Genomic DNA, 12,116 nt, shown 5'->3' on the forward strand with positions numbered 1-12,116 from the left:
TTTCTAAAGGATAACTATCAAATAAAGTATTCTTTGTTGGCAGTGTTTTTCTTTTAGCACTTTGAATATATCATCCCACTTTTTCCCAGCCTGTCAGGTTTCTGCTGAGAAATGCATTGACAGTCTTATGGGTGTTCCTTGTAAATGACTAGTTTCTTTCTTCTTGCTGCTTTCAAGATTCTATCTTTGGTTTCTGACAGTTTTGTTATAGTGTGTCTTGGAGAAGATCTCTTTGAGTTGAATTTGTAGGGAACCTATTAACTTCTTGAATTTGGATGTACAAATATTTCACCAGTTTTGGGAAGTTCTAAGCCATTATTTCTTTAAATATGTTTTCTGCCCCCCTTCCCTATCTTCTTCTGGGACTCTAATGCGTAGGTTGTTCCTTTTAATGATGTTTCAATAATCCTGTGTCTCTTCCTGTCTTTTTCTTTTTGCTCCTCTGGTTGGATAATTTCAGATGATCTGTCCTTGGGTTTACAGATTCTTTCTTCCACTTGGTCCAGTCTGCTGTTGAAGCTCTCTATTGAATTCTTCATTACAATCATTGTATTCTTCAGTCTCAAAATTTTTGTTTAGTTCTTTATGTTTTCTATCTCTTTGTTGAACGTCTTGTTCTTCTATTGTCTTCCTGATCATTGAGTTGTTTATGTGTGTTCTCTTATAGCTTTCAGAGCATCTTTAGAACGATTGTCAGACAATTCATGTATCTCCTTTTCTTTGTACTCAGTTAATGGAAGTTTACTATATTCCTATGGTGGTGTCATGTTTCCCTAATTCTTCATGATCCCTTTAGCCTTACATAGGTGTCACACATTTGAAGAAGCAGTCACCTTTTCCAAACTTTATGGACTGATGTTGGTAGGAAAAGACATTACTCAGACTCAAAAAAAGAATGAAATCTTGCCATTTGCAATGATGTGGATGGGGCTAGAGAGTATTATGCTAAGTGAAATAAGTCAGTCAGAAAAAGACAAATACCATATGATTTCACTCTTGTGTGGAATTTAAGAAACAAATGAGAAAAGGGAAAAAGAGACAAAGAGGCAAACCAAGAAACAGATGCCTAACTATAGAGAACAAACTGATGGTTACCAGAGGGGAGGCTGGGGATGGGGAGGAGATGGGTTAAATAGGTGATGGGGATTAAGGAGTACACTTGTGATGAACAAGGGGTAATGTATGGAAGTGTTGAATCACTATATTGTACACCTGAAATTAATATTACACCATCTGTTAACTAACCAGAATTAAAAAAAAAAAATCAGTGTGTTTCTATACACTAGCAATAAACTATCTGAAAAAGAAATAAAACCATCCCATTTAAAATAGCATCAAATACAATGAAATACTTAGAAATAATTTTAACCAGTAAAAGATAGAAGTAAAAGATCTATACACTGAAAACTTTAAGATATAGATGAAAAAGATTAAAGAAGATACAAATAAATGTAAAGACATTTAATGTTCATGGATCAGCAGAGTTAATATTATTAAAATGTCCATACTACCCAAAGCCATCTATAGATGCAATGTAACCTCTATCATAATTCCAATGGTATTTTTTTTTTTACAAAAGTAGAAAAAATAAAAACACTGAAATTTGTATGGAACTGCAAAAAAACCTGAAACACCCTAAGTAATCTTGACAAAGAACAAAGCTGGGGCAACACATTTCCTGATTTCCAACTATATTACAAAACAATGATAACCAAAACAGTGGTACTGGCATAAATACAGACACACAGATCAATGAAACAGAATCAGGAACCAGAAATAATCCCATGTTTATAAAGTAACTAATATTTGATAATGAAGCTAAGAATACTCAAGAGGGAAAAATAGTCTCTTCAATAAATGGTACTGGAAAAACTGGATATCCATATGCAAAAGAATGAAAATAAACCCCTATCTTTAACCACTCACAAAAATTAACTCAAAATGGATTAAGGACTTAAATGCAAGACCTAAAACCTTAAAACACCTAGACGAAAACATAGGAAAAAGCTCTTTGACATTGATTTTAGAAATGATTGTTTTAGATATAATACCAAAAAACACAAGGAACAAAAGCAAAAAAATCAACAAATGGGGCTACATAAAACCAAAAAAACTTCTGCACAGCAAAAGAAACGTGGAACAAAATGAACAGGCAACATACCAAATGGGAGAAAACATATCCAAGCCAAATAAATCTGTTAAGGGGCAATAATATCCAAAAAATATAAAGAACTCATATGACCCAGTATAAAAAAAATAATCCAATAAAAAATGGGCAAAAGATCTGAATAACATTTTTCCAAAGAAAACATACAAATGGTCAACAGATACATGAACAGGTGCTCAACATTACTAGTCATCAGGAAAATGCAAACCCAAACCACAGTGTCACCTGTTAGGATGCTTATTATTGAAAAGACAAGAGATAAAGTGTGAGTAAGAATATGGAGAAAAGGGAATCCTTGTGTACTCTTGGTGGGAACAGAGTAAATTGGTGCATCCACTAGTATGGAGATTCCTCAAGAAGTTAAAAATAGAACTACCATATGATCCAGGAATTCCACCTCTGGGTATATATCCAAAGGATACCAAATTGCTAACCCTAAGAGATATCTGTACTCTCATTACCACTGCAGCATTATTCATAATAGCCAAGACATAGAAACAACTGACATTTCCATCAATGGATGAATGACTAAGAATGTGGTATATGAATATTATTTAGCCATAAAATAAAAAGAAATCCTATCATTTGTGACATGCCTGGACCTTGAGGGCATTATGCTAATCTGATCTCGCTTAAATGAGGAATCTAAAGATGCCAAATTCACAGAAGCAGAGAGTAGAATGGTGGTTGCCAGGGACTGACTGGCCAGTGAGAGAAATTATGAGATGTTGGTCAAAGCATATAAACTTCAAGAAGATTAAGTTCTGGGGATCTAGTACAGTAGGGTGAGTTTAGTAGGTGAGATTTAGTTCTGGGGATCTAGTACAGTAGGGTGAGTTTGCTTGGACTGTAGATCTTAAATGTCACCATAACAACAACAACAAAAAAGTAATTATGTGAGGTGAAGGATGTGTTAACTAATCTTATTGTAGTAAACATTTCACAATATATACATGTATCAAATTATCATGCTGTATACTTTAGACTTACCCACTGTTCTATGTCAATTATATCTCAATAAAGCTGGTGGGGTAAAAAAAAAAAAAAAGAAAAAAAGAACTGTTCCAAATAAAAAAGAAAAAAAAAAGTCATATATATCAGAACTTGAAAAGTGAGAATTGCCTGTATAAAGAACCCTCAAAACTCAAAAGTAAAAAAAAAAAAAAGAAAGAAAGAAAATGGGCAAGAGATAAGCAGACATTTTGACATTTCACCAAAGAGAATATACAGACAGCAAATTAGTACCCGAAGATATGTTCAACAATATTCTAATTAAAACCATGAAGATACATCACTACACACCTATTAAAACAGCTAAACTCTTAAAAAAAAATAATGACAATATAGAATGCAGGCAAGGATGTGGAGACACTGGGTCTCTCATACACAGGTAGTAAGAATGTAGAATGGTACCATCATTCTAGAAAATAGTTTGACAGTTTCTTTAAAAAACTAAAATATACTTACCACACAACCCAACAACCATATTCTTGGGCACTTATCCCAAAGAAAGAAAACACACGAAAATGTGTACATGAGTGTTCACAGAAAATTTATTTATCATAGCCAAACGATGGAAACAACCTAACGCCCTTCAACTGGTGAATGGTTAACCAAATAGTGGTACATCTGTATCATTGAACGCTACTCAGAAATAAAAAGGAACAACTACTGACACATGCAAATGTTGGATGGATCTCAAGGGAATTATGCTAAGTGAAAAAAGCCAATCTCAAGGGCTACATGTTGTATAATTCCATTTATAGAATATAGTAGTTCTCCCTTACCTGCATGGGATACAGTCCAAGACCCCCGTTAGATGCCTGAAACCAGGAATACCGAACCCTACATATATATTGTTTTTCCCTATACATGCATACCTATGATCAAGTTTATTTATAAATTAGGCACAGTAAAAGATTAACAACTAAAGTAGGTACCTATTATTTAGTTAGTATAATAATAAAATAGGACAATTATAACAACAGACTGTAATAAAAGTTATGTGAATGTAGTCTTTCAAACTATCCTATTGCAGTGTACTCACCCTTCCTTTTCTTGTGATGATGGGAGATGACAAAATGTCTACATGATGAGATGAAGTGAAGTGAATGACACAGGCACTGTGACATAGCGTTAGGCTACTATTGACCTCTTGACAATAGGTCAGAAAGAGGATCATCTCCCTCCAGACAGCTGTTGACCATGGGTAACTGAAACCTGCAGAAAGTGAAACCACAGATAAGAAGGATCTACTGTATTCTCAAAATGACAAAATTATAGAGCTGGAGAGCAGATTAGTTGATTGCCAGGAGTAGGAACCGGGTGGTGGTGAAGGGAGGAGTGTGGGTGTGGCTATAAAAGTGTAGCACAAAAGATCTTTGTGCTGATGGAACAGTTTTGCATATTGACTTTGGTGGTGGTTACACAAATCTACTTGTGATAAAATTGCATAGAACATACACACACATTCACAAATGAGGGCATGTAAAACTGATGAAATGTAAGTAAGATTTGTAGACTGTATTAATATCCTGGCTTTAATATTGTACTATAGTTATATAAGATGATGTCATTGGGAGAAATTGGGAGAGGGACACCTGGAACCTCTCTGTAGTAGTTTTGTAACTTTCCATGAATCTATAATTATTTCAAAATAAAAAGTTAAAAAAAAATAACAGGACCTCTGAGCCAGTGATGCCACTTTTAGGAATTTACCCAAGACACACTCAAACACATGTACAAATAAATATGTACATGAATGTTTACTGCAACATTGTTTATAATGGTATAATGAGAACTGTACTCAACCCAGATGTCCCTTCATAGTGCTGGCATAGCCATAGTGTGAAATAGCATGTAGCCGGTTCAAAGGAAACATATTCACTATATGATGTTTACTTCACTTAAAAAAAAATTAAGAATAAAACAGAAAAAAAAAAAACCTGAAAAAACATACAACAATTTCCAAGATATATTGTAGGTGAACAAAGCAAGAATCAGAAGAATGCCAAATATGTTAAAAAAAAAAAAAAGGGGGGGAGAGAGACTGAGAGATGTGGTTATTTATTCATCTATTTATGTACAAAATAGCTCTGGAAGGTTCCCAGGAATCTGGACACAGTAATCACCTCCTTTTGTATTTTTCTTTGTAACATGTGAATAAATTAATATTTATTGATCTAAAGTTTCCCATGTCCATCAGCATGGTTTCAATCAGGTCAGCCACCAAAACTCTACCAAATCATTCTCTCATTTCCACACAATTACTTCATCACAGTATTGTTTTTCTCATTTGCTATTTTGAGACTTCAAATATTTATGTAAACCATAATTCTAACACATGTTCTCCCTGATTCAACACAACTTTTAGGAAGTAGTTTATCCCCCACTCTCAAAGTAATCTCTCTTGAGCAGCATACCCCATGTATCAGTCAGAATCCAATCAGGAGATAGGAACCACCACATCAGTAATTTTGATACAGAAAATTTAGAGACTGTTAATAAAAGGTGGTGTAAAAAGATTCTAATGGATATAGAAATAAGAGAAGCAGAAAGAAACTACTCCCTCTATAGTGGTGGGAGAATAAAAAAGAAAGAACTTGTAAGAGCCACCCCACCCCTACTCCAGTGAGATTCAGAACTCATTGGAGAGGGCCTAGCTCACACAGGAACATAGACTTTGGAAGAAACATGCTGGAGGGGATGGTGGTGTTGGCCTAGTTGGAGCACCTCACCAAGTGGTGGGGTCCATGGAGACTATGGGTGGGCCACAGCTGGGTCTTCCAGCAGAGTAACTTTCAGGAAGATGTAGGCTGCAGATGACCCATGAAGGCTGTTGAATGGGTGCCCCCGACCTTCTGCATGCTAATCTGCTGGCAGCCAAGTTGAATACAGTCCACCAGAATCATTAAAAGACACTCTTTCCCCTGTTATGACCTTACATTGTTCCTCCAGGGACAGCCTAACATTCAGCCTGTACAGGAGAAACCTGTACAGGGCCCAGTTCCAGCCATTACAAAGCAGGGCAAAGAAGGGTGGATTTGGAGCTGAGATAGTAAACTTGATAACTGGTCAACCCTAAAATCTTAAAACATGACTAATTACAGTGCACTGGTACTATAAATACACATAAGAAAAATGTGAATACTTACTCCTTACTAGATACTGGTATAACTTTGCCTAGTCTTTCATACAGATTTCTATTATTGTGTTTCATTCCTTTCGAGACAATCTCTGTAATAATCCTTGCATAGGTAGATTTCTTTAAGGTTTTAAAGTGAGTTGTAGCATCATATATATGAGACATGAAGATCTGGTTGTCCATTCCTAATCAGTACATAGATGACTGATGTAAACACATCTCTGTTCAATTGGTTTTAAGAACATAAACTTTGTTCTGATTTTTTTCTCATATGGGATAATACTAACAATGGCAAATCCCTCATGCTGCTCGTAATGAGCAGAAGAAATCACAAAAACACAAATGTTATTTTATAAGTAGAGATGTGAATTTCACAGGTGTGAATTTGTCTTGAAAGGTAAGAACCCATTTTCCAGGCAGAGAAAGGGACATTTACTAAGGCATGGAGCTGTGAAAATGGATGGCATGTTGAAAGACTGCAAGGCAGTATATCTGGACCTAAATTTTTGGGAGGGAAGCATTTGATGAGGTTGAAAATATAATCTGGCTTCAGGTTTTCAGTCATTGACTCTCAAAATAGTGCATCCATGAATCACTTGAGAATCTTGTTATATATGTGGATTCTCTGTCTCTATCCCACAAAAACCCATTCAGTAAATTTGAAACAAAGGTCAAGGAATTCACATTTGAACAGTCACACAATTCACCCTCACTGGAATGCTAACATTCCTGATCCACACACAACACTGTTTGACAAATGCTGTATGAAACATTTTTACTTCATGCTATTGGTCTGCAAAGTAGGGCAAACACATTCCAGGGTGCATGCAAGATGATTCAGTTGGGTGCAGGAAGAAGACAATAAATGTATATTTGCATTTAAGTTAAGCTTTATTAATAGTTAATATATGAATTGACACAGATGCCTTCACTTTATCTGTACACAGTACAAGGTGAACTGAGGGAAGAAAAAGACCTGACAATGAAGTTCCCATTCCCTCATCCAGCATAATGAAACAGACAACACTTTATAGATACTTTACAAAATGGAAAAGTGGCATAAAGAGATATCTGAGGAGGGAGGGAAGAAACAAAACAAAAGAAAAACACAAAGATAACAGTAATAATGGAACCAAGTGGGAACAAGAAAATGAGAGTTGACCTTCCTCTTAAACCTAAGTTAGCTCTTTGCTAAATAACAAGGTTAGAAATTACTATGAAGTCAGATGATCAGAAGTCTGTGAATGAACAAGTAATTACTGTTGGAAAAAAATTGTGCTATGGAAAGAACATTTTAAAAATGGTTATTGGAGATATTTATTTTGTGCTTTTGCATTGAAAACATAAATATACCTATCAAAACGTTCATACCTTCACAATTTCACAACTTGCAAATAATTTCCTGACCTATTTAAAAATCTCCAAAACCTTAAAACAAGTTTGTTTTTTTCATCCTAAATATTCCAAAGTGCTTTAAGTGGGTTTTAGAAAGCTATTTGTCAAAAATATAGAACTTCTGATTAGTTGCAAGAACAAGTGTTGGTCATCTTCCATGAAATCATTTTTCTCATCAGGGATGAGAAATTTAGGGTGCTCACTCTTTACTCCCTGCTCAGCTCAGCCCCCACATCTTTGCTGAAATAGCTTAATATCTGTAGTTACTGATGTGAGATTTTCCAGGTAGTATGTCTTTCCCACTTGAGGAACTCTTACTTACCACTTAACATTTCAAATTCCCACTCTATCACAGAACACAGATCTTTAATTCGTCATTTGTTTGAAGTTCTTAAAAGTTCTAATGTCCCTGTTCCTCAACCGAGGTTACTTGGGAGATATACTCTTTGGATCTTTGCATATCCTCAAGATAAATGGTCTCACTTGGGAAACATTTATTTGTAGTCTTTCTTTAAAGCCTGGAGATGTGTTTTTCTTTTTTTGTTCCTTTATGAAGTCCTCTCTTTACCCTGAAATTAAAGAATTTGAATTATCTCTTCCTGCATGTCTAATGAGCATCTCAAACTCAACATTCCTCAAAACTCCAGTTTCCCTTAGCTAATACCATCCCCAAATATGACCTTTACATAAACTTTCTTATCAGAGTAAGCAGAAAACTACATCCTTCCAGTTATTTAGGCAAAAACCCAAAACAAAAAAACCTTTTTGTTGGCTCTATTATCACACATCACACCCAATCCATCTACTTGCAAAATATTTCCAGAATCTGACCATTTGTCACTCCTCCCCAGTAACCACACTGGCCCAAGCCCTAATCATTTATCTAAATTACTGTAATATCCAATGATCTGATCTCCCAGCCTCTGCCTTTACTACCACATAGTCTATTCTCTAAGAGCATTATGCTTCTTAAAACCTAAGGTCACAATGAGGTCACTCTTCTTCTGCTCAAAAACTCTCCAATGCTTCCCCTATGTACCAACGAATAAAAGCTAAGAGCTTTACAGTAGCCTACAAAGTCCTACATAATCTTGTTTCCAGCTCCCACTCTGCACTCACCTCTTAACTGTTCTTGCTGCCTCATCTCTGCCCAAGTGGCCTCCTTGCCAGTCTCTGAGTTGCAGATATGATACTACCTTAGGATTTTTAAAAAAAAATTTAATGTTTATTTATTTTTGAGAGAGCGAGAGTGTGAGCTCAAGGCGGGAGGGGCAGAGACAGAGGAAAACACAGAATGGGAAGCAGACTCCAGGCTCTGAGCTATCAGCACACAGCCCGATGCAGGCTCAAACTCAGGAACCACGAGATCATGACCTAAGTCGGACACTTAACCAACTGAGCCACCCAGGTGGACTCACGATTTTAGGACTTTTAAACTTCTTGTTCCTTATTTTCGCCGCAGATATTTACGAGGTTGGCTCCCTCACTTCCTTCAAATTGCTGTTCAAACATCACCTTGCCTCCAACCACCCAATAAAACACTGTAACTTGCCTCTGCCTTATCCCAGCACTGTCTAGTCACTCTACTTCACTTTTTTCTCTATCACTTATTCACATCTGACACATTCATTTTATTATCTACCTCTTCCTATTCAATGAGGGCATGGCTCAAAATTGTTTACCCTGACTTCCAGTGACTAAAATAGTATCATTGACATGAAGTAGACCATAAATATTTGAATGAAATGTCTGCCTAAGTGTCCTCCCCCTTCCCTCCATGTTACAGGGAGCCTCCAGAATGAGAGCTCTTTCAAACCAGGGAAATTTTCCTCTAGTATCTATGAACTGTTTTCCTAAGTCTGTTTCCTTTCTTTCTTCCTCACGGTTCTTTACTTATTCACATTAAATATCCAAACTTTTCTTCAAGGTGTTTTCATTTTTATTACAATCTTCAGGTCTTTGGGCCTTGTGTTTCTAGAGGTAACTACTACTGCACATATTCCATCCAGGCCTCTAATTTGGTCCTCAGGAGTGGCCATTTCCCTCTTTTTCTACTACATTTAATGCATTGGGTTTTTGTTGTTTTAATTTATAGAAAGTTTATTTCACACTGATTGAACTTCCTCATGTGCTTTCTCAAAATTAAAGCTGTTATCCATCTCCACCAGCAATTCTTTTTCACCACCACCCACTTCTGAATATCCTATTTTTCTGTAGACTTCTTTACTATTTTCCTTTGTCTACTCATTTGCCCTTTTGCACAAGTCAAACTGTGGGACAGTACGAGTGGCAATAAACCTGTGAGCAATACAAGCAAGCCAGTTATCTCTACTTCTGTGGGCTAAGGATATATTAACCAGAAAGATGCCAGTACCCATACAAACAGGAACTGAGAGCCTACCACGCAGCAGCTCAGCAGGTACTCTGAAGGTAGTCTTCCTAGTACCACACCTGTGATACATCTGAGCCCACAGATCTTTGGGAGGCACTCACATACTCCGTAGAACCCTGTTTAAGATGTAAGGTGCAACCCAGTTTAAATGTGGGTGGAAAGGTAGAAGTAGAGGGTGACAGGATGAAGACACAAGCTAGAGGGAAAACTATAACAGAGCAATACTCATGACAGCGGGGAAGGCTGTAGGAGAACATATGAATAGACAAGTCCTTGATGGGTGACAGGACATTTAAATCACTGTAATAGGAGGAATGAAAGAAAGGATGCTTATTATATGCATACAAGTTTGTGAGATAAAGTACTAAGAAGTCCATGGCTTCTGTTTCCTCCACCAAAAATAGGTAAGGTCACTTCTGGGTGAAGACAGTGAAGTCAAGTGGGATCATAGCTCGATCATACTTAACAGCTAAAGAATTGATAGGGGATTGAGAAAAAAGGAAAAGCCATAAAGCCATCAGCCACCAAACAAGAAAATATATACCACTTCATGTTAGAAGGAAACCAAAGAAAGAAATTCAGGTAAGATTTAGATTAGGCTCAAAATAACATCTAGCCCACCCCAGTATAGGGGGGAAAAAGCTTGCAACATTTTAAGAATTCTCATCCAAAATCTAGAACAAAACAAACTGAGGAAATAAGATGTCCACAGAAAAGTCAATGAAAAACCCTTTCCAATTTCCCACATTTCCAAGTATTCCTTTTTTCCAGCACCCTGAACCCACTATGGGAACCATTCAAGGTGTTCTTCCTTAGTAGTAAGATGCACACACAACTAGGAGAGACCTCAGTTTGGGCTCATTATGAAACCTCAGAACAGAGCAGTGCTCAGGTCTTCCAACAAAGACTTTTCCCCACTTTCAGTTATTATTGGGCTACAGAAGAGGCAAAGAATACAAGAACTAGCCTGATGTGGGAGCAAATTGGAGAAAACGAGACTCAGAGAAGGTAGAAAGGCTATTATTGTCAAAAAGGAGGATTTACACTTAGTATAGTAAAAGCCCTCATAACCTGTCCTAATGGAACAAGTACAGAATTTTATTTAAAAAAGCACGTTAGAGGGGGGCATTGAAATGATGATCCATACCTTTAAAAAAAATCTAAAAATATCTAAATGTACTTTCACTCATCTCTTGATAACAAAGCCAAAGATTTTTGTTTTGAGCATGGATCCTTTAAAGTTCATGCTATCTAGTTAGAATTTTCCTGTTGCTATCAAGCTGAGTCACTAGCCTGTGGCTATCTTCCCTGCCACCTTTATTTCTTGTAGTTCTCAGTTACTTCAACATTCATATGAGTAATCATGGCCTCAGATCTTTGACTCCCCACCTCAAAGAGCCCTTCTTCTATCTCAGTCACTTCCAAGGTTTTGACTTTTCCTCATCAATATCAGATCACATCTGAAATCCTGATTTCACACACCCAATCTTCTCACCTTCTTGTCTTTTAGGCTCACTTTTAGCTTCATTTCACTGAAGGTTTCAGTTCGTGGGTCAGCACCACTTTCATACAATCCACCACTTCCTCTCCATCATTTATCTCTTGAAGAGCTTAGATTCCATGTTCTGGTACTATAATCACCACCTTTGTGAATATCTTCACCTCCCTGGTCTGTTTCTACTTCTATCAAAAGTTAAAAATCTATTTGCTTTTTCTACACCTGGAATCAAGTACCTAAATGCTGCTGGAAAAAAAAAAAAAAAATCACACCACAGTTTGCCTCGTTTCATTTAAATTTATGACCAATCCCCCAAAAGATACATCACTGCCCAATTCTTACCATGTATTTTTTTCCCCATGGAGTTGTGAGTTCCCATATAATTTCTTCTTTCTCCTCAAATTCCTACATCAACTTGCTTTAATCTACATTAACACCCTCACTTTATTTCATCATCAGTAACCCTTACACTTCCTTTTTTGTACTCAGTGGTGCATTATGAAATAAAAACATGTAAATA

The sequence above is a fragment of the Herpailurus yagouaroundi genome, unplaced genomic scaffold (assembly GCF_014898765.1).
Source record: "Herpailurus yagouaroundi ecotype Mexico unplaced genomic scaffold, PumYag 209, whole genome shotgun sequence".
NCBI lineage: Eukaryota > Metazoa > Chordata > Mammalia > Carnivora > Felidae > Herpailurus > Herpailurus yagouaroundi.